This window comes from Sinohyriopsis cumingii, chromosome 2 (genome assembly GCF_028554795.1).
Source record: "Sinohyriopsis cumingii isolate HCF-2022 chromosome 2, ASM2855479v2, whole genome shotgun sequence".
Classification (NCBI taxonomy): domain Eukaryota; kingdom Metazoa; phylum Mollusca; class Bivalvia; order Unionida; family Unionidae; genus Sinohyriopsis; species Sinohyriopsis cumingii.
This window is the reverse complement of record NC_142962.1, coordinates 76343816-76368200: the sequence shown is the minus strand read 5'-3', so window position 1 is coordinate 76368200 and position 24385 is coordinate 76343816. Positions and strand designations below refer to the sequence as shown.

Below are 24385 nucleotides of genomic sequence, written 5' to 3'. Positions count from 1 at the left end.
TCAGTGGATTGCGCTGAAGTTGCTTCTTTGTTTATGCGTTTTTGGCAGTCCAGTTTTGAAGAGCCTGTGAGGTCAAATAAGTTTTGTCTCCACGAAGAAACTTTTGTACCGCTGATGGCGTAAAAAAGATAATTGCACTAGTTATCAGTTTTACCAACATTAATAATATCTGTCACATTCAAAAAACTATTATTTTGAATATGTAAAGTTATACACATGCTCTATTTAAATATCTCCAAATAAATATATTTGTGTAGCAGAACCCCTCTTTTCCACTTTTTTTCTTCTGGAGCCCTGAACGGCCGAGCGGCGCTCGCTTTTACGGATAACCGACATCTCACCTCTGTCTGAGTGGGTTAGAAACTCAGGCTCGGCCAGCATGGGTATGTGAGAAGGCTAGCCAGTAGCGTCCCGTGGGTCGGGTGTTCTTTTCGGGATTTCTCCGGGTTCTTCCTCCACCAGTTATACTGGGCCCATATGCAGCCAATCAGGTGATACAAAAAATGTGTTAAACCCAAAACAACAATAACAACGCTTTTTCTTCCTTTTTTCTGATTCTCAAGGTTCAATGTATTGGCACTTGACCAAGTTTACGTACAGCCATGTATATTGTACTTTCTTATCCAACTGGACACAAATTACATTGGCAATTATCCACATATTTATCCTATACAGACGAAATTAGTAACAAGGAATATCGATGAACAATGTATCCAGGATCGCCCTTTAATAGTCGAGTTTCGTGACTAGGTTCATCTTCAACTTTGGAAAGCGAGATAATTACATTTTCTGCTCATGTACCGTTTAATTTGGCTTAAACATGTGAAAAGTGCGAAGGCTAAGCTCAAAATTCATTTCATTGAAGAAAGCGGATACTTTCTGAACATAATTTGTAGAGAAGTTGTGCAGTATTAACTTTGGTAAATAAGCGCATTCATTCAGCGTAGGTTCGTAAAAATGCATTCTGTTACACAAGTTAAAACCGTGCATTGTAGAGAATGGGGAGGCATTAAGATTTGAAACATCGTAATCGGAAAAGGTTCATATGATCTATAACACAATAAATATATAACTTATAAAATAGCTTTCTCATTTGAATATTACGTAATCTGAACCCATTTCACAAAGACCGGAATATAATTCCTTCAGCGATTTGAAAGCAAAGCAATAAACCGTTTTCAAGTAAGGCTGTTGGAAAAATGGCTGCAAAGTTTTGCGAATTTGAAAAGATTACGTAACCTAAAATATCTACTGCTGGACTGTCTAGAGAATAACTATTACCAGATGTATAATCAGAGACCTATAAGGTGTAACAGATGTTAATAATAATCTGAACCCTCAAATAACATATAGGTGAAAAAGAATGGCTTAATTGTTCATGTAAATCACCAGCGGCAAAATACTGATTTTACCTGAAGAAAACTAATTGCTCTACTCGTTTCTGACTGAATTTAACGTTCATGTTACCTCATCAATAATTTTGATGTTTATAACTTCCACGTAGTCTCTCGTGCATTTCAATTCCCTTGTGCATTTCAATCGTTCGAAAACCTTGCTCATTTCGTCCGGTGTATATTTCAGCCATATCAAATTATTATACATCATATTCGTTTCAAAAAAGAAAAGACGAAAACCAACCTACCGTTTATCAATCATTACTACGTTAAAATCTCACGATAACATAGTTCATTTCACGCATCATCCAGTTCCTTTATGTCAAAAATATTGTTCTTATTTCGCCCTTTGTACGTTTCACGTCATCCATATGTCATTTCATCATTTGTGCATGAATATTTTACTTGTCATTGCTCGATTGTATGGTTTCTTTTGTGTAGGTTTTAACGGCACTTTGAACACATTATTGGATATATAATGCCGAAGAAATGGTATATATATATATATATATATATATATATATATATATATATATATATATATATATATATATATATATATATATATATATACTATTCTTCCTCTGATATGAATAAAGTATACTTATCTCACCTATAGCGAAATAAAACGAATCAGTAACTTTCCTTTCACTTGTTTAGAATGATCCGAGCTTTTCTTGAAATAGTTTTTGCTTCTACTTTAAAAAAATGACAGTAAGGTTGACACGACTAGTTAGAGATAGATTTTGAATGCTAGATCTCATCGTTTAAACGCATACAAATGACAATATTGTTATAAAATCCACATAATTAATGCCAGAACTGAGAAAACTGATAAGATCTAAACCGAAAAGACAACTTACGTCGCCCGAACTACTGTGAAAGAGACAAGATCATGGGGTATCGTATGTGCTGTCAGCAAAGTTGAATAAGAGACTGATGTACGATTATCGTCACGTGGTCAAATCACCATATAGGACACGTAATTTTAGGCTATATTTTGCTAAGATTCTTTCAACGGCATCGTGGGTATCCGATGCCACCCGACCCCTTCCACCCAATTAGGTTTTGTGAATAATCCGATTCCTAGTGAAATGACTAACCCAAGATGCCTGCTTGACTGGGCATGGAATCTCATTCATCCTCAGCGGAGTCAAGTTCTGGTGAAGAATATATTGGTGGCCTGTGACACAGTCTAATTAACAGGTGGAGACAGGTGGAGATTAATTTTGAAATGTCGTTTGATAATATGAAATGATATAATTACATCACAACGGATGAAGGGTGGTCCATAATGCGAATCGCTGTCGAAACCAAGAAACTGAGAAGACAGTGCTAGACAACTTTTAAGAAACAGGACAGGTGGCTGCATAAACTTTGAGAATTATGACAAATTACAAGCATATTCGCTTTCTTCATCGATATGTGCCACATTGATGCTAAACGTCTTTTGTCTAATTGGAGTGGATATAAAATATAAATCAAACCCTGATTAATTATTTATTCCCATTAACTACATTTATTCCTCTTAGTTTGCATAGATTCTATGTATGTATGTATGTATATGTATGTATGTATATGTATGTATGTATATATATATATATATATATATATATATATATATATATATATATATATATATATATATATATATATATATATATATATATATATATATATATATATATATATATACATACATATATATAGACACACACACACACAACTTTTATAATTTATTTATCAACAATCATTTTTAAGAAAAAGGGCTGTGATCATTGTCTTATTTCCCATCTCCGTCTGTCCGTTCGTTATTTTCTGTATCAATGTATCCCTTTTTGCCTGCTGATTTTTGTTTTACCTGCCCGTATGGCTGGGGGTCGGTTGTTACATTTTTAAATACACACAATTGTCAAAATACAATGACATTTATTTTTAAAGACAATAACCTGATATGAATTTATAGATCAAGCAGAAAGAGACATTATGATTTTTATGCAACGGATTTCAGGTTTGAAGTCGTTGTCTGGGGTAGGGTTGGCCGGGGATATATATATATATATATATATATATATATATATAGATATAGATATAGATATAGATATAGTGACACTTCCAGAACAATCATCATTTACATTTTGACACAGATAAATATTTATTGTTCTACCTGTGCCACTTCTTATGTGTGTTTGTTTGTGTACATTCTTTATTGTCCCTTGAGGAAGACGTTGCTCTACGTCGAACATAAATAAAACTTTAGTGATTTTTCCCCACGCTTGTTTCAACCTTTTTTGTCATGATATATTATTTGTGTTGCTAATTTGTATTTAAATTTTGTTTCCTTCAAACTTCGCGTGAATTCGGCGCCAATCAAAGCATAGTTGTTGGCTATGCCGGTGTCATCTAGTCACACACACACACACACACACACACACACACACACACACACACACACATATATATATATATATATATATATATATATATATATATATATATATATATATATATATATATATATATATATATATATATATATATATATATATATATATATATATATATATATATATATATATATATATGGTCATTATAATCAAGACCAACGTTGTTTTATTTGTATTTTAGAGGGGAAAATAATGATGATTCGGTACAGTCTTGTCTTTACCTTCGTGTAATGGTGGTCTTTCTTAGAGTGATAAACGATATTTGGTACAATACATTCGATTGTATTATAATGTTTTCTGCAATGAACAAGACTGTACAAAAAATGACATTAATGAAATAAATGTGCATTTCAGTTGCTTTACACAATTCGATACATTTTATTCTTGAGAAACAAACATAATCTGTTTCATTTCGGTTTAATCCAGCTTAATATTCCAAGTAAATACCACCACCTTGCACACAATACATTTTTTTTTCATTCTGTCTGGAACGCATTCGTGCACTAGTCTAAACGTACACCATATTTCAAGCAGTTGATTACACTGATGCAACCTAATGAAATGTGTGGGGATATAAATGTAAACACAGTATTGTTCGATAAAAAATAATCAGATTAAATTGAATCCCCAAAACGTGGTTGATCGGAAGAAGCACATTGTCGAAACAAATACGGTGGTCCTGTTTTTCCTTTTGATCTTCGAACGTATAATTCAGATTCAATTTGTAGTCCGAAAAAGACTGAAACTATTTACAGTCTGGCATGCATGCTCTTTTCGTATAAAATCTGCCGTGATTTGGAACTAGCATCAAATATGAAACATCTTTAAGTGTCCATCTCACAGCAACGGTGCAAGATTGGTTGTGAGGCAAGCGAGTGAGTGTCCTGCCAAGAACATAACGTTTAAAACGATTTTTGTCCAATGTTATCAGCCTTTTTCAGGCCGGATAAGAGAAGAGTAAGTATTGTGCATTGTACGCGCCGCATGGTCGTAACGGCCTCTTAGGTTGTTGAAAACTGATTCTTTGATCTTTACACGGAATGGAGAAACAGATGAGAATTCATCAAGGAGACCAAATATTGTAGATTATCAGGGGAAAATATTGGCCTTTGTGTGCGTGAAATGTTGAATACAATGAAGAAACCGGCAATTTTCTTCAACAAAGTTTGTGTACCGTCTCTACTCGCTTATAGGTGCAGCTAAGCTGCAAACAAACAAAACAAAAAACAAAAAAAAACAAACAACAAAACGATTCTGATATACAGTCGCATAATGTACTTGCAGATCCGGGTCTGTATTGTTTGTTCTGCTGATTACTCCTCTCAAACTTCAGACCCAGATCTGCCGGCGCATGATGTAACGGCAGATCTGCGTCTGTGCAGTTTGCAGGTGGACTGGACTTATAAGCGAGTATATACGGTCAATGAAAGCTCAGCAATAGCTCCTAGAGCCATTTCTGAATAAAGAAAAAGTATCTAATATTTTTACCTGTTCCACCGTAGGACTAGAAAAATATTAGACCAGTCATGATTTAAGATCCTTTATTGGTATAGCTAGCAATCAATTAAACTTTGTCATACTGTGTTTAGATAAACACAAATGAAAGCAAGAATCGATTCGATTTATCGGAGCCAAGATTTGCTGCTGTACCGGCTTTCACCAATAAATAATTTTTGTGTCGTTGTACAAGAAATGAGGATTTGAAATGGCACCAGGATTTGTCTCAGGATCTAAAAAGTTTTAGGAGAATGACACGTGTAAAATAAGGATAAACGTCATTATCGTGATGATGACCTTTTGGGACTAGCTCTGTCACAGGGTATCTAAATAGAGCAGACTTTTTAGGTTAAGTTCTGTCACAGGGTACCTAAATGGAACAGACCTTTGGCGTTAAGTTCTGTTACAGGGTACCTAAATGGAGCACTTTTTGGACCTAGCTCTGTCACAGGGTACCTATATGGAACAGACTTTTTGGGCCATGTTCTGTCACAGGGTACGTAAATGGAGCAGACGTTTTGGGCCTAGTTCTGTCCCATTTTACTTATATGGAGCAGACGTTTTGGGCTTAGCTTTGTCACAGGGTACCTAAACGGAGCAGACTTTTTGGGCCAAGTTCTGTTATACCTATATGGAACAGACTTTCTGGGCCATGTTCTGTCAGAGGGTACGTAAATGGAGCAGACGTTTTGGGCTTAGATTTGTCACAGGGTACGTAAATGGAGCAGACTTTTTTGGCCTAGCCCTGTCTCGGGGTACCTAAATAAACCAGACATTTTGGGCCTAGATCTGTCACAGGGTACCTAAATGGAGCAGATTTTGTGGGCCTAGTTTTGTTACCGGGTACTTAAATGGAACAAACCTTTTGGGCCTAGCTCTGTCACAGAGTACCTAAATGCAGCAGACCTTATTGGGACCAGCTCTGTCACAGGGTACCTAAATGGAGCAGACTTTATGGGCTTATCTCTGTCACAGGGTACCTAAATGGAGCAGACCTTCTGGGAATAGTTATGTCACATGGTATTTAACGGGAGTAAAATTGCTAAGTTATTAAACGAATAGCATAAAAAAAAAAACGAATAGCATCCAAAAAACGAATTCATTCAAAAACAGGAGTGAACGTGCATTAACTCCGGATTGTTCGAACTTGTTGTTTGGATAAGGAGGCTCGCTGGACGTGGTAATTAATATCAGTTTTGATACACCAATACCTTTTTTTAATCGGTGCGGTCAAGTCAATCGAAACTGTATCGTTTATCTTCGCCTTTTTCCTTGTACTTAGATTATTGGCGATTGCACATAATGTAACTGTAGAATTTTATTGCCGGTGTCTGCAAGAGATATAGATCACTGAGCACAATTGTACTGGAATGGTAAAAATGAGTGTATTCTAGCTTTATGGAGAGATCGATCGAATTATCAACAACATTACTGAGAGTCAGTTCTTTTCCATGATCATTCTTTAGGCGGAGAAAACGTTTACGGATAAACTGTATATAAAATGGTAAAGTAACAACTTCTGACTTCGTAGTCTTCACTTTATCATGAGATTGAACATCATATCTTTAGAACGTCCAACGTCTTTTAAAATCATTTTGATATCTTCCCGATTTAAGAGTGATATATTTTAAGTGTGATATGTTCTAAGTGTTATAAATTCTGCGTGTGATATATTCTAAGTGTGATATATTCGCACTGAGTAATTTTCTATCCTTCTGCAGGATATTAAAATCCTCTACCAGTCTATTATCTTATGAATTAAAATCCTCTACCAGTCTATTATCTTATGAATGGTCCTTGAATATAGCTATCATTAAGGGCTTTATTATTTTCCTAGCATAGCAACCATGTTTCATTACAGGATTCAAATTGAGATTGAACAAGAATCATCTAATGATACAGTGTGACTTGCAGGCTTTTGGCTTATCGTGCTTCTAAATATTCCTTCCATGGACTGATTCGATCCTTTCTGAATCATGCTTAAACTTCTATCTTGAAAATATTAAACCGGCAGAATGGAGATATAACTCAGAATGGCTTTATCTTAAAAATTAATGAGCTCAGATAATAATAATAATAATAATAATAATAATAATAATAATAATAATAATAATAATAATAATAATAATTATTATTATTATTATTATTATTATTATTATTATTATTATTGGGGATATAAGCAAAATCAACAAATGCATGTAATATAAGTACAAATCTAGAACTTAAAAAAAATCAAAATAATGTTTTAAAATTTTCTGTTATTATATTTTAATCCTAACATTTCAAATTAAAAATTGAATCAGACTTTTAAAATGAGCCCTTTAGCTTAATAATAATAATAGTAATAATAATAATAATAATAATAATAATAATAATAATAAAATTATTGTTATTATTATTATTATCATTATTATTATTGTTGTTAATGACAACAGTAGACTTACTTTCTACGCATTTATCAAAGTTATGACAACCTCATTACCGTACATATCTGAATAATTATATATATATATATATATATATATATATATATATATATATATATATATATATATATATATATATATATATATATATATATATATATATATATATATATATATATTAAATATACTTATATTAAAACTGCTTTATTGAGGAAATTTTGTCATGTACAAAGGAAAAAATAAATCCAGACTCTCCTTTTACTTTTGTTGTAGCGGTGGAAATTTCTTAGAAGATGTATACAATATAAATATCCTGACGCCGTTTTTTGTGTTTATAAATTTGCGTGGATTTGCATCAAGTTACTGCCCCACATCATTTGCATTTTGCACCTACGTTTTCCATAAATAACATGGATTTAACATTTCACTTGCCTTTTACAATTTTCTCCAAATTTTAAACGTTTGCATGAACGGAGGAAGAAATGTAATTTTTACGGTTTCAGGAGATTTGATTATTCTGATCTTATGTGATTATCAGATCAATAAACTGTTCTCATGGTATATATTCTGGTATTATGAAGACTTCCGATTCTTGTCGCTGTTTTTTCCATTCACTGGATATGTTTTTTACTTTTTATCTTTCGCATTTTGTTTAGGATGCATCCTGTTGGCCGATATTCGCTCCTCCATATTTTGTTGATCTCTCTTAGAACAACATTCAGCTAAAATTATAATTTGATCTACTTTTGTGTCATCAGCTATTTTCTGGAAAATAGTCCATGCAGCATCATCATCTTCGATAAATGATAAAGTACTAGTACATAACCCTAGAATACACCACCTTTACAGACTTTTAAGATGACTAAACTACGTCGTACTCTATATAAAACCTCTATATAAACGTAGTCCATTTCTTCAAGACTTGCTAAGGTACCCTGTCCCGATATATTTGTAAGTCACTTTGTCAAACCAAAGGCTAAATACACCGATCACATTCATGGTTTTCCTTTATTTAATGAATTTGTTTTTTTTTTCTATTTCAAGAAATGGAAGAATATTTCGTAGACATGATCTAAATCTGAGAAAGCCTGATGAATGATTCTTGAAAAGCCTAAATTGGATTCGATGGCTTGTTGTCTAAACTCTAAGTATGGATTCCATAGTATTACAAATCAAAGACGCCAATTACGCGATACTCCAGTCATCATGCTCACCTTGAATTCCCTTATTGAAACGCAGCCTGGCATTTGCTGCCTTCCAATTTTTTGGCACTTTTTCATTTTTAAGACACGTTTTACAATCAAACTTAATAACCAACGAGACAGTCGACGGGATCTCATAATATGGCGATGCCCCTATTCAGAAGCTTTACTGGATTGTAGCTGACATCAAAGTGTGTGTTCCAGTACCCCTTAACCTATAACTGCATCATTTCTTTTGAATTTCTTTTTAAGCCCTGGGATATCGTTAGACATGGTTCCTTTAAGAACTAAATTTATATTTTAACCAATTCACGAAGTCAAGAAACTTGAAAATTGAATACACGTTGCATGAAAAGGCTAATAGAAGCTAATGCAACACAAATATAAACAGATGTTCCAAGCCACATAAGGGGACGCATTTTTTCATTGTACTCTGACCATTGTAATTTATTTGAACCTTCGGTTTAGCAAATTATGGATGGCAAAAAGATGATCTTAAATAATTGTTTATTTTTTTATTTCTACCTTGCTTGATTGTTTGAATTGTGAAATCTGTACATAATGGACACAATATTTAAACATAAAGAGTACAGCAACTTATATATGTTCTCATACTCAATTTATCGTACCAGTTAATAAAGGCCTTACACTAATATTTAAACATAAAGAGTACAGCATCTTGTACATGTTCTCATACTCAATTTATCGTACCAGTTAATAAAGGCCTTACACTAATATTTAAACATAAAGAGTACAGCATCTTGTACATGTTCTCATACTCAATTTATCGTACCAGTTAATAAAGGCCTTACACTAATATTTAAACATAAAGAGTACAGCATCTTGTACATGTTCTCATACTCAATTTATCGTACCAGTTAATAAAGGCCTTACACTAATATTTAAACATAAAGAGTACAGCAACTTATATATGTTCTCATACTCAATTTATCGTACCAGTTAATAAAGGCCTTACACTAATATTAAACATAAAGAGTACAGCATCTTGTACATGTTCTCATACTCAATTTATCGTACCAGTTAATAAAGGTCTTACACTAATATTTAAAGAAATCAAAATTTAAAACACAGAACACAGTGAATTTGCGTACAAGCCATTAAATGTTTTGATGATTACACTTTAATATTAGACAATAATAAATCAATGAAAACATAAACAGCACAGTGATATATTATATATATATATATATATATATATATATATATATTCATTACTGTCTAATATACATATATATAATTGGCAAAATCAATTAAACTGGGATGTGTGTCTGACAACTGCTTCATGCGAGATAGCCTACTGATGCAAGTGTACTGCAGATTGAAAAAGAACATACATGTTTAGCATTTACGTTCAAATAAGAGTCCTGTTCTCTGAATTCTCAGTAAATTTAGCTGATGATCGAGCTGTTATTCCAAACGAAAATGATTGAGATCATTTGAAGACATACTGTAAGAATTGTAATATTATACCTTATCATAATGACTGGAGATCGTGGTATTGGAAAACCCAATCAGGTGATGTAAACTATATTTAAACTAAATGATCATTAAGATTACGGCAGAGAAACAGTGGAAACAAACTATCAGATGATGAAAGTAAGTAAGTAAATATTGATTGGTGATGAAAATATAGGATGAGCATATTTCATTCAGCATATTGACTAACGAGAAGGAACTGCCAAACTGTATACATGACTTATGAAAAATAATTTCACATACAAACGGATAGGATTCAGATGATACTTTCCGGAACGATTTAAATTTTATATTTTATATTTAAAAGTTAGACTAAGATATGCCTTTGGGTGCGATAGTATATGATAGTTACCTCGTGATATGGCAAAGAAAACTGGTAGCATTATGAATACTATAGCAATTTTAGAAAATCTAAAGATATTATTAAACAAGGACTAAATATTAGCATGACTACCGACAATGTGGAACTCCAGTATGTACAAATGAGTCTCTGATAACTCGTTAAAATATAGATAACGAAAAGATATTTAAGAAAGAGTGTTGATAAGAGCTATTACAACACAAATGAAAGCAAAAATAAAATTATTATATTCCTTAATGGAGATCAAAGTGACTTAAACGAAAATAAAGTTAAAGAAATAAATACAAACATTTATACATGTCGTTGTTATTTCTGGGGTTAGTTTCATTCCTTTTCTCGTGTAGGTTAATTAGTTTCCATTATGATGCAGTGTTAATACATTCGATAATCAATGCAAATTATAGACACACTGATGCTAAAGCAATTTAACTGACATTGCAGATAAAACAGAGACAAACTTGGCTGCAGTCTTAAGTAATCATTCTTGCTTTACTTCTTCTGATTGCTTGTAATCATGTTAATGTTTAGCTGGATATTTCAGATAGTTGGTAATATTCTGCTTACTTCTTTTCACTTTGTATACAAAATGATTATATGCTGTCTTTACCTCCTGCTCAACAGGATTCTCCAAAAAGGAACAGATTAAAATTGTAGTCCAATATTTCATCCATAATCCTCTCAATAACTAAATTAGCAGTTTTAAAAACGTCGATTTTCTTATTGCGATCTTGTATATCTTCTTCAGTAGACATTTTATCATTTTTTTAGCTTTGTTTTAATTGAACTTTGTGTGTCAGTGTAGACATTTTCTTGGTCAGCCTGGATCTGAAAATATAAAAGATGTGCATGGTATGAAGTTACCTATGTCTAGTTCATTTTCATTAACACCTTTAGGCTAGGTAAACTTAAAGCATCTATGGTTAAAGTCGGTAAATATAATATTTTCAGCGTTACATCAGACTTAATGGTCTGTATCAATGCTGGTAAATTCTCACAATTGTCAAGCGTTGTAGTAAAATTTTCATCATTGTGATTTCCATGTTTCATGTATTCAACGAGGAACTTTTTCTTTGCTAATAATCGTACCAGCTGTAAGCCTGTTACACACAGAAGGCCTTTTGGCAAGGTTTGCAGTAGCAGCTAGTATAATAAAACGTAGTAAAATTAGTTGAAACTGAAGAAAAATGGTCTGCTTAAACATGGTGTTGAATAATTTGCTTCTGACCTTAAATCGTGTTTATGCTAACTGTTCATTTCGTTGGAAACTAAACGGAAGATGGTGAGAACAAACATGAAGAACTTTATAAGATTGACAGATTAAAAGAGAACATGGTTTCACAATGATGAAAGATGTGCTTAGAGTGGAAATTATAAACAACTACTTGAAAACGTTCACATGAATATAGAAGAGTTAAAGCTGAAAGACTAAGACGGGAACAAATAAATGCATCGTCTGTCTTCTAACTCAGAGAATTAAGCTAAATCAAGGTGTAAATACCTAATATTGACACGGTGATGGAATAGACTGTTTTTGAATTTTAGGCGCTGTTTTTACAAATTATAGTTTTGGCTCGGGTACAAGCAGTAATTAGAACCAGAGTAATTTAAAGAACTTGTTTTAAAAAAGCCAAAGATCGTTAGCTAAATCCTATCCCATAAATACTCGAAATTTTCACCGTAAATTTCCATAGTAGCAAATTCGTAAAAGAAACATAATTATAATTATCACTACTGAGCACGAGACTCTGATTTCTGCTCTTAAGGCACTTACATCTTCATTCTGAAATGGCTCGCAAAGTTTACAATTAGCTAACCATTTAATGTGGCTGTTGAGGAGATCCAATATCTGATCATTGCAATGTCATTCAGCCAATGAACTCTCGCGAGAGAAAATGTTAAGTAGATCAAGGTAAATAAATCAAATTAAAATACATTTCATCATTACAACAAAAAAAAAAACACAACAAAGCAGCCTCCAAAACCCGCTAGAGTGAGAACAAAATTAAAGAGATGAACAGAGAGGCAAAATTAGATACTTAATTCTAAACATATTTCTAGTCTATTTCATAACTATACATGAGCTAGGATAAAACGCTGCTCCCTGCAAAGCACCACGTTTTATTTGTGCAATGATTACAGCTGGCAATGGTAATATCTTTCTACTACAAGAAAAAAAAATATTTAATTTAAGACTGAGAACATTTCAGAACTGTTAGAAATAAAAAAAAAAGCGCAGCCAGCACGTTTCAAAACGAGATAGAGACCAGTACGTTAACTGTTTCTCGTGGAATGACTATGTAATTTCCTTGTTGAAGAGTTGCAGGAAAGGCAACAGGATTTGATATTCCGGCAGCCGTTAGTGCGTTTGGTGCATCTTTACAAGTTTTTGGTGCTAAGGCTTTCAAGAAAAGTTGATTTAGGTTTTATCACAACTATGATAACCCCTGGCATGAGTTAGTTGAAATGTATTGGTGATAGAGTAAGAAATCCTTCGTTTGAACCATACAACTGATGATTATTTTTCATATCGTAGTAAAAGTTTTCGCAGTTTAAATTATTGCATAATGCATCTGTCATTGATAGTTTCATTTTATCTCAATGCCAGTTCTTTAGCTTGTTGTGGTACAAACCAAACATTACGTACATACTTAGTGCTAGCACAGTAAAAGCTCCATAATAGCTTTGGATAATCTAATTATCGAAATATTTAAACTAACTAAAATCAAAGTTTGGTCTGTAATGATCTGTAGGGATGATCCGAGGGAAAACTATTAACTGATAACACAGCAAAACATTTGTTGTCTGTATTTTGAACAGTAATACATCAATTTGGTTCATGCACCCACGTAGGTAGTTCTATGTGTTATCTTCCCCTCATAGGTTAAAAGCTATCTACAGGAAAGTGTTTGATACCTAATTATATTTCGTGATTAAATTTAGTATAAAGTACATAAAACAAAATTATTGTCTATTTCACTTCCATTACTGATTGTTGGATTTTTTTCTCTAATTTCTTCTCTAATTTCTTAATTTTAGATGAACATTTGTATTTGATTTAATTACGATTGAAAAATCTAGTAGGACCATTAGAGAGCTAAAATCTTTAAGTTTTCAAACTGTGATCTTCTTTAAATATGTTTGTACATTTTCAGAACATGCAAAAATATCATGATCATTCCCACCATAATATCTGTGCTCGTTTCATGAACTTTTAAGTAATGAAACCTTTATTTTACGATCCTTTTTAAGGATTGTTTGCATATTATTTTCAAATCTTAAGCTGATATTCTAATTAAGGGTCTGTTTAATATTGTTATTACATTCTTTGGTATGGGAGCATTAATATTGTATTTTAATGTACTTTGTTTATTATTGATTTATTCAAAGCAAAATTAGTATGGAATTCACAATTTCTGTGCGATGACATTGACGATTTGCTTATTGTTTGCCCGCAGGAAAATGTAACACTATTCTGATTATCTGCCATTATCTTTGTACTTCACCTATTATAGTTCCTCTCTGATTTAATTAAATCAATATAACTGTCACGACTTTGGTATACTGTGTCCCTTGCTACATTTCATCTGCTGGTTTTAAGTTACCACACTTAGAACATCGAATCGTATTAAATTATTTTGTTTATTTACTACTTATGTCTTGCATATGAATTTCACAGCTTGATTTCAAATTTTAATCAACGTAACGTCTCGTCTACACAATTTAAGGAGTGCAGCTTTCCAATTATTTTATTTCTTGTGATTTGTTCAGAACTTAATCAGTTTGCAAATAATGAACTAAGTTTATTGCATTTTATTTCCTAAACAGATTATTATTTGTTTACAATCGTACAAGTAGAAATGTCCATTTCCCCCCACTATTAATGCTAGTTGTAGTTTATTATCATAAAACTTCTGGTACAGTTCTAATATAATCCAGAGACTGTTTCAAGGTAGTAATTTCTTCAAGCAAAAATTAAAATTATTTATCCTTCGCCATTATTTAATTGGTTGTAGTTCTATAGGCGTTTTAAACTTAAGAGGTGCGATAGCAGACATTATATTTACTGTCCATTTTTTTATATAGCTCAATATTTTAAAATTGCTCCCAACTGTTGAGATAATAATTTTATCTTTTTTCTTTTAACAAATGTACTATTTAGCTTTCAGTCTAATGGTCGTTAAAATCTTTCCAAGCTTGTAGATTTCATCTTCTAGTTCATATTGAGATCAAATAAATTTCAGCCGGTGTTATGCCGATTGATTTTTGACGCCTCTTATTATAGCTGTCAATTTAGGTTATACGTCCCTAACTTTTTGTTTCAGTTTGAGTAAAATATTGCTACATTCTGGCCTTCAGAGTTCTAACAGCTTAAGATGCTAATTATGTCGAGTGGATGGGAAATACGAGATGTTTTCTTAATTTAATAGGTCCTTAAAACCTTACATTGTAAAATTCATCCTCTTACTTAAAAGGTACATTTCTGTTTTATGTTTTTAAATATGTCTCTGAAAGCCCTAACTATTTTGTGTCCTTGTTTTAGATTTCCACCTCTAAGCCCACGCCTAATTATAGAAGTTATATAATACTATCAAACTAGATTAATATCTATAGTGGTATTTTTGATATGCTTGTATGACATGTTATGTATATTTAATTAGTATTTGTCAGGTTTTCTTGATGATTATATGTTATGTATAATTGTATTTTGGACATGACCAAAATTGAGTTAATTTGTGTACCTGACCTGTACATTTTTTTAAAACAAATAATACATTAGTTAATCTTTCTCTATTAGTGTGGGTTATACACTATCAATATAATCAACATATGTGAACATGTTCATTTGGGTCTGGGTCTAGGATATTGAAATACAAAATCCTGGTCTACTTGATGTTTACCAAGTTCTTTGTTACAATTTTAGCAACAGATTATGTCTTGTCAACAACTTTAAATTTTCTAGAAATGAACTTGTGACGCCCATCCAGGTTCTTTGTGTCTTAGTTTATTTAATATATAATATTGGTTACCCTAGAAATTACTCGTCCTTGCATTTAACACCCCAGGCAGAATTAGTTTGATTGTTCTACTCAGTATTTCATTTGAGTGGAATTATTTATTAAAATTGTTTTCACTGTATATACAAAATGACCATCTATAATTGTCTTGGATAGTACATTAATATGGAATTACAATGATTTCAGACAAGAACATTTTTAAATTATATTATTGTGGTACATCAAAAGACTGTTAGCACATCATGACAAGTCAGGCCATTGGTACATTACTACATTCGAGATTACAGGCACATCAACACGTTCAATATTTGAAATTATTCGGGATAACACTGGAATTCAGCTGGAACTTTATACATTTGGACTTGTGATAAAAGTGTTATGACCATTTGGGATTAATTCGCAATACTTAAGTTTCTTTTTAAATTTTCACTTTGTATTTTAGGGAAATAAATTATCTGTTGAAATTTACAAAATTTATGGTTTTCGCTTATTCTGTTACTTAGTGTAAAACCATAGAGTCTCAATAGCTAATAATGGATGTCTGCAATTGTCTTTGAGAATCAGCATGATTGACGTAAACCCTTTTGTATCGAAATATTTTTCTTGAAAGCATGTGTACCGTGTATTGCTGTGTTAACAACCGTACTTACTCAGGCTATGCATTTTCTCTTTGGCTTTTGTAATCTGTTCATATTAATGGATTATTTTTGTGTAAGCAAGCTGACTATTTTGATCCTAGTACAAAAACATATGATACTCTTCCGTGTCTGACATCGATCTAAATTGAAACAATTATTCCAAATAAAATCACAGACAAAACGAGTTATCTGATAGTAAGTTTTTGAAGACGTCGTGTAGTTTTATTTTTCTGTCAACGATATCAGTAACTGAAAAGGACGTTCACGTATTAGCTACATTAGAAAGTGTCAAAGTATTATCTAAGGTAATCGTCTTGAAAAATAAGGGGAGATCAGATCGTATAGACTGGAATTTACTACTTGCTAGCATCAAAGCAATGGTCCTACATGTTTAAAAAATGTAAAAATACACGAGAATTACATATATTTATAATGACCACAACATTGAATTTAATAGTACAAGTATAGCAAGTACTATCTGAAATTCTATCCAATGCGAACAATCTAATGATTTCAAATCTGTTTAAAATTAAATTTGCGTGAAGTCAAATTTTTGTGTCTTTAGTTTAGACAAATAGGGTAAAATTAGGCTATTCAACATTTGTAAAGATAAAATAAAATCATTTCTGGGTTTCAGAAAATTTAAAAAACATACTTGAAAATTAAAATTAAGACTGTTCTAGCAATTGACAACACGCAACAGAACTTTTCATTTCACTGGTAGACACCTTATCTTATATTAGTTACGAGAAATGTATTTATTCCATATATTGTATGCCTTAAGAGCAGAGTAAATATTATTTATTAATTTCTGATAGACGATCATTATTTCTTGGCTGAGTAGCTTTAAACAAATAAATATAATACTACATTCCACCACACCAACCCATGCGATTTTCATCCATGTGTGAGTACCTGGCAAAATGAATAGTAAATAAAATAGGAGGGTTCCGAATAAATTCCATTATTAAATGTGTTGACATGTTTTTAGTCTCGAATGTGCTAATGTGAAAGTAGTCTGGAATGTGGCGATTTGGTAGCAGTCTTTTGATGTATCACGATTATATAATCAAAATTGTTCTTAACTGAATTCACTATAATTCCAAGTTAATTTTTTACTCCAAAAATATTATTGAACACATTGCAATTCCAATGAATAATAATCTGAATAAATAAAACAACCCAAAATTTAAAAGCAATGAATACATCATTAAGACTGATTCTGGTTCAGATGTTAAGGCAAGAATTGATAATTTTTCAAGTAAACAACATCATATAAAAAGTTAAGACACAATAATAAAGCAAGGATCTACGTCAGTCTCATCTCTAAAACATTCAAAGTTGTCAAGAAGTTTAGGAATTTCCAAGTGGAAAACTGATGTCCTAAACTCAGATTCATTCAACTACACAGATTTACCTCCATTCATAAATACCTCAATATCTCATATATGTTTATGGATAACTATTAACTATGTATTATGTTGTTTACAAAATAGGTTTCACTTGTCAGTACACCAATAACTTGATTTTGGACTTAGGTCAACCACAAAAGACAAATATACATAAACTAAACAATACAAATTAAATATACATAACAATACATACACCTTCCTTGAAATGGAAATTAAAGTGGTTTTCATAATTAGTGAAAAAGTGTGACCTATTCTTACAGAATGAAAAGATATTAAAAACCTTTTTACCTTTACTTAAATAAAATCGTTTACGAACAATGCCGAGATTATAATTTTAATTAATGCAATATAAATTAACTCCAAACTAGACAAATTCAAACACCTCTTTTCAACTCCAATATTTCATATCTCTCTATACCAGTCTCCATCTGCTTTGTATGGGCTACACGTGGAATAAAGCTACATTACCCAAACGAAACCGTCCATTTATCAGAACCTTAAACTGTTTCATGGAAAGGCATTATTTCAGTCCACATCCTGCTGCGATCCGCGAGTTTCTGTTTTATTAGCCCCGTTTAAGACATAACTATAGCATGCTCATTTAGGATTTATCATGGGCAAAAGTCATAACGTGTCCTTTGAATGCATTCGCCCTTTAAAAACAATATTGCCCCGAATACACTCTTGCTTATGATTGACTTAATTGCTACAAAATAAAATGGATACATACAGGAGGAAATACAGACATTTGCAATAAGAACGTACAGATTTCACCTGCGTATAGGAATTTGTCCAAGGTTGTTCGAGTTTAAAAGGGTGTATCGTGTTGCTTACAACTGTCACGTTTCTGTTTTTAACATGAAAAAAATATATAATAATTTTATTAGAAAAGGGGCTTCATTCGAACATTTGCTCATGCCCTTTTGATTGTGTAGAGGCATCATTCAGTCGAGTTCTCCTCGCTTAGTTCTATCTAGGTCTACATAATGTTGTCATTCTCTCCATAGATGAATGTTTCCCATGCTATACGCATTCGCTACATCAAAACCATTGCTACCCTTGCATAGTCATTATGTATTACCTTTTTTAAGAAAATCTTCAGTTACAAGAAAAAGTTTTTTTTTTAATATTTAGAAGTCAGTTGTAAACAGTCTGGATATACAGTCATTAGTAGGTCTGTCTCACTGAAGCTGTCACATAGCGGTGGCTTTCATCTGACCCTTGATTATCGTGTATGAAACGTACATTTTCGTAAATCGTGATGTCCATCAGTTGCCGTGTTGGAAAACCAAGCTAAGAAAAGTTAATCTGTTTTTTCAAATAACGAGTGATTACAAGGCGTAACAAGTGTCTCTTCATGGAATTTAACAGTTTCATTCCATTTCAATAAAAGCCCTCATTTTATTACAAGATCAGTTTTCCCATTTATAATGGCTTACCCGATTACTGTAATAATAGTGTAGGTGATAATGGAGAGAACGGACAGTTTTGTTTGTACTATTTAACTGGTTTTTGGACTTGTAGACAATTTTGAGCGGTTGACACACACTCATCGAATTCATTTTCTCGCTTGTACTTAAAAAAATTTGAAATTTTCAAGCTTGTTTTTCTATCAATTTTGTTGGTACAATAATCAAGCAATACCGATTTCACGTTCGCAAAATGTTCACAAATAGCAAACGATTTCTTTTCTTTTCCACTTTTTAATGACGTGAAATGTTCTCAGCCAATATAGATGTTCATTCAGAAACGAAAACTTAGAGCCGACGTCAACCCTTAAAGGTTAAAGATTGGTCATCGATTTCCGGATGGATGAGATTTGTTAGTTTTTGCAAAATGTTTTGTCCCAAAACAAGTCAGTTTAAATTAAATTAACTTGATTTCATTTAAGTTTGCTTTTTGTTCATATGGATTGTCGATGAATCAGTTTCCGTGTTCACCATTACTTTCCAAACATAACTATTTATCATCTACTGCGAACAGATAGATATTTCTTTGCAATGATGACACACGTCGTTTTTCTTGTTTATCCACTTATTCATTTGCTGCTTCTCTTTGCAAGACATCATATTTCATCTCATAGTTAAATGCTTTTTCCCAAACTGTATGCACGCCCGTCATAGGATACCGTTAGAAAGCTCAAATAAAGAGACTGGAATCATCCGTTCTTTTGTCAACAAGACATTAATTACAACAAAAAGAAATTTATTCAGAGAAGCGGCCTCCTAAACATTAAACCTTGCATCAATGATACAGAGGTCATTAGAATGGAAAATGGTATACGGTGGCGTTGACCTTCATCCGACCTCAGATTAATATGTATACAACTTGACTTTTCATTAATAAAACAGTCCAGCTTTGGCAGTATATGGTCATTATTGATGAGAACTTCTTTACTTAAAGGAATGATGGACAAGATACATTTATACATGTTACGGAGTGGGGGTGGGGTGTCTTCATGCAATAGTCCTTTTCGTCGGAAGGTTCATGAAATCTGAGAAATTCACATTTTCCGGTGCAAAAAGATCATGGGAGGATTGAGGAAGACTGAACGTAATAGCAAGGGAACACCTCCTGGGTCATAATTAATAAACATAAAACTTCAGCGCAGTTTTATGGGGTGTGTCGCACCAAAATATAGTAAAACACAGAGTTTCCTGAATAGTAAACGCTAACATATTGTTATGAATATTTAATTTGTATTATCTGTGTTCTTTTCTTAATGATTATATGTTATATAAATTTGTATTTAGTCTAAAATCAAGTCCACTATGTGCCTGACTAGGGACATAGATTTTTTAAACTTTTGCGTTTGTCCTTTCCGCTCGGGGGCTCGCCAGTAGGGTGAAGATTTGGAAACTATTTTGAGACCCTGTTCATTAGGCGCAAAAAGATATATTCAGATAATATAAAGAATATTGGTCAGTGGGAATATCCCTAAGCACACACTCCATCCCCGGGAATTACACGTACGTTCTGGAGTAATAATTAGACACTACCTAATCTTGTATGTGAGAAGAGAATCCTGGTAGCTGAGCAGAGGATATGCCAGATTATTTCCTTTCCAACACTACTTTGGTCTCATCAGTCAAGGAGTCATTCCAACCTACAGATTCAATTTTCATATATCTCCACACTTTCCAATACCACCAATGGGACAATGAAAATCTCATCTTCGCTATCCAAGGTTCCGATAACCCTATCTACACCTTGGCGGATCGAACAGCTTTGTCCTAGCGACATCTATTGGATTTCATGTGTTGCCTCCCTTAGTATGTAATGCCAACTGACCAAAAGCGTGGTGCATTGTACATCAGCCGAAAACGGTGGAGGTAATTAACCTAAGAATGACACTTTTTATATTTAACATAGTAGGTATTACTATATACAAAAGAGAAGCCATTACAAGTGTATTTGAATGAAAGGTATTTATAAAAACACGGACGGGTACTAGAAAATTGCTTATTTATCAGTCCATCCAAGCTGTGTGCTCCCCTTGTCTCGATCATGTAGGAATAGTGTTCAAATTTGAACAACTTAATTTTGATTGGGTGCTGTGGCTTGCCGCCGATTCCAATGAAATTCACACAGAAATATCTGCTCGATATGCCACGGTTTCGAAAGGGTTATCTGAACCTTGGCTTGCGAAGATGGGAAAATCTGTGCCTGCATCACCTAAACATATGTGCCTGGTTTTAAATATTTCTTCAGTAACGTCAAGAAGGTAGCCCTTGTAAACAGTGGTTTGTAACTCGAAATTCTAACTGCTTCGCCATTTGTAAATTGAGATGTTTCAAATTTACCAGTTGTCAGGTAATCGACCAAACTTCCAGATTGACCTATACCTTCGATATCTTCTCTTCTATGCTTGCATCGGCTGGAGTCATGACTATTGATCTATAATGCGTGTTATTGTATCCCTCAAATAAATATGATTCAAGTCAACCCATTATCTGGTTTCATTTTGGTTAAAATACATTCATATTCGAGTGGTTTCGGTTCCTTTAAATACCTACAAGATATATTTTTGTATGAGTAAGCTAAAAAGAATTCTGTTGTTTTCTTTTTCAGAATAGTTTTACTCTTCCTATTGTATAACACATTTGTTTCATTCCTTTTTTAGTTTTCTCTTGGAAGATTTCACCACAAGCCTGTGGAGCTTATAATGAAAAGATATATTTGCTGTCACAATGTACTTCTTTTGATCTTTAAATGTATCGCGTGCTTGCATATCAACTATGTCTGCTTGCAACTAGTTATCCAGGCGATTGTTATTCTTTCAATTCCTCGAATGTTATTTATTATCGTCTATAATCTTTTTCCATAAAATGGGAAAACAGTTTATTTTATATTATATAAAATCATATAAAAGTTGGGTGTTACCAAAAACCAACAGGACATGTATAAAGGACATGAACTTTAATGTTCAATAATTTAGTCTTCTAATCCTTTAAAAATATGAACGATATTAGATTTAAAACAGATTTATCAATCCTAGAGTTGATTCAAAAACAATTACTTCAGATGCTAAGTTATCGTGTGAGATTTTTTATTCTGTATTTGTTAAATTATTCTATCTCTGTGATTGTCGAATCATTGTTGATTGACCTTGTAGACTGACCTTGTAAACATTTAAGGATCTCATAATTGTACTGTCAAGTTGAAACCTTTTTCCTATCAGATCTGGTTATGTTCATTTCGATGTGATTATCATTAAAGTATATCTTTACTAATTTTATTCTCTTGGATGGTATTTGTCTTGACGCCTATCTTTAATCACACTTTGACCTCTCCTATTGTAAACCAACAGGAGGCATTTCTTTTTTTTATCGAAATTGTTGCATCCTTGTTAAAATCATGAAAGTTGTTGAATTCAGTAGAAGGTATGCCATTATTTAGTATGTGTAATAAAAAGTTCAAATTAGTGTTTCTTAGTCTATTGTACTTTGTTCATGAAGTATGGTAACAGTATTCCGTAATATAAGCAGTCCAGTCATATATATAAAGAGTGATGAAAACGAATATAAAGCAGCCAAAGCTACGCTGCTTTCATCCATTTCTGAACGGTAGGTTTCATATAGTAACGTGGAATATTATAAAAAATGTCGTATTCTACCCACTTTGAAAAAATATGTGGCCTGAGTACTTGCCAAACAAGATCCGGAACACGAAGTCCATCATATTAAAGTAACAACCATCAGAATGGACAAATTGCAGCGTTGAATTATGCCGCTTTAATTCAGTTACAGTTGTTGTCATTATAATATTTAGGAACGGAACATCTGTGACTCCTTCATCGTTCCAATTGGAATACTTTACAATTATTTTCTAGGCGAAAATAGTCTATAAATGGAACATCTGAATTCATATAAGCAGCACCAAAACAATAACAAAAAAAATCACAAAATATAACAATAAACAAGAACAACAACAAACAGAAAAACAGCCATTCATTCCTACTTCATACAAATAGAAACAATTAAGTCCGTGGTTGCAGTTAAAGACATGATTAGGCATTGTACGACAAAGTCGGTGAATACAATAAACGTAGCATTCTATTTCAGGTTAATATCTTTAAATTTTGCCTGCCTTTATTGGTCAATATATGGCCAAATTTAGCAGCTTATTTGATCTGAAAGAAAAAAATCCGATTTCTGGCGAACATCGTGATAAAGTTCGGATTTATAATGCCCTATCTGCCGATGTACCTCTACATAATGGCAAGTTAATTACTATTTACCACTGAGGCTCATTGTTGCATATATTTTTTTCCATCTCTATATGTTGCTACTTTTACATTTTCCGAATACAAATACATGCATGCATTTCGATTTTCCAGTATTCCTTCCAACGTTGAAAATATAACTGTACACGAAACATTATATCTGCAGTGAGACTTACTATATAAAGAACACTATCAAACAGCGGAACAAAATGACCATTTAAAATGGCTATCATCTGGTAACGACAATAAACTCATCACATCAAGGATACCATCTATAAGGGAGAACATCTCATAACGACAATATTTTCGAACTCCTTCCCTTCAGTTTTCTTGAAATTACACCTGTATTTTCGTATGTAGCATATATAGATTTTCTCGCCACACCAACATAGTCAGGGGTATTTATTTCCGAGCAAAACATAAGTTAACAAAATGACACATGCAAAAAATATTGTTAAAATCTTCCGGTAGATAAATCCCTCCAATCAGATACATTGTACTCTTGGGGATATTCAAAATATTTCATAAAATCCATTTCGTCTAGTTTGCGTGTTTTCTTCCTCATTGTGATATGTGTTTTCCCAATTCTGAATTGTTTGCTTTACCTTGCGTTTTTGATGTTGTGAGAACTAAATTGGTGACTTGCAAAATAGTTCATATTAATTTATTGATTGCAATCAATTAATTTCACCTTTTAAATTACTTTGAATTCAACTAATGAACATCTGGACAAGGCATAATTATTTCTGGCGGTGATATATCGTCCTTTTT

At 32.7% G+C, this 24385-nt stretch overlaps 1 protein-coding gene and 1 long non-coding RNA gene across 2 annotated transcripts in view; one reads left to right on the top strand and one right to left on the bottom strand.

The window, feature by feature from the left end:
• Positions 1–24385, top strand: part of LOC149805219 (uncharacterized) — a 139959-nt gene that overhangs the window by 17134 nt on the left and 98440 nt on the right. The gene's annotated exons all lie outside the window — the stretch shown is intronic.
• The window catches only part of LOC149805220 (uncharacterized), a 114681-nt gene that overhangs the window by 36175 nt on the left and 54121 nt on the right, over positions 1–24385 (bottom strand). Inside the window, exon 2 of the long non-coding RNA XR_016418321.1 lies at positions 11432–11649. This is a non-coding gene — a long non-coding RNA (uncharacterized LOC149805220). The remainder of the gene's footprint in view (positions 1–11431; positions 11650–24385) is intronic.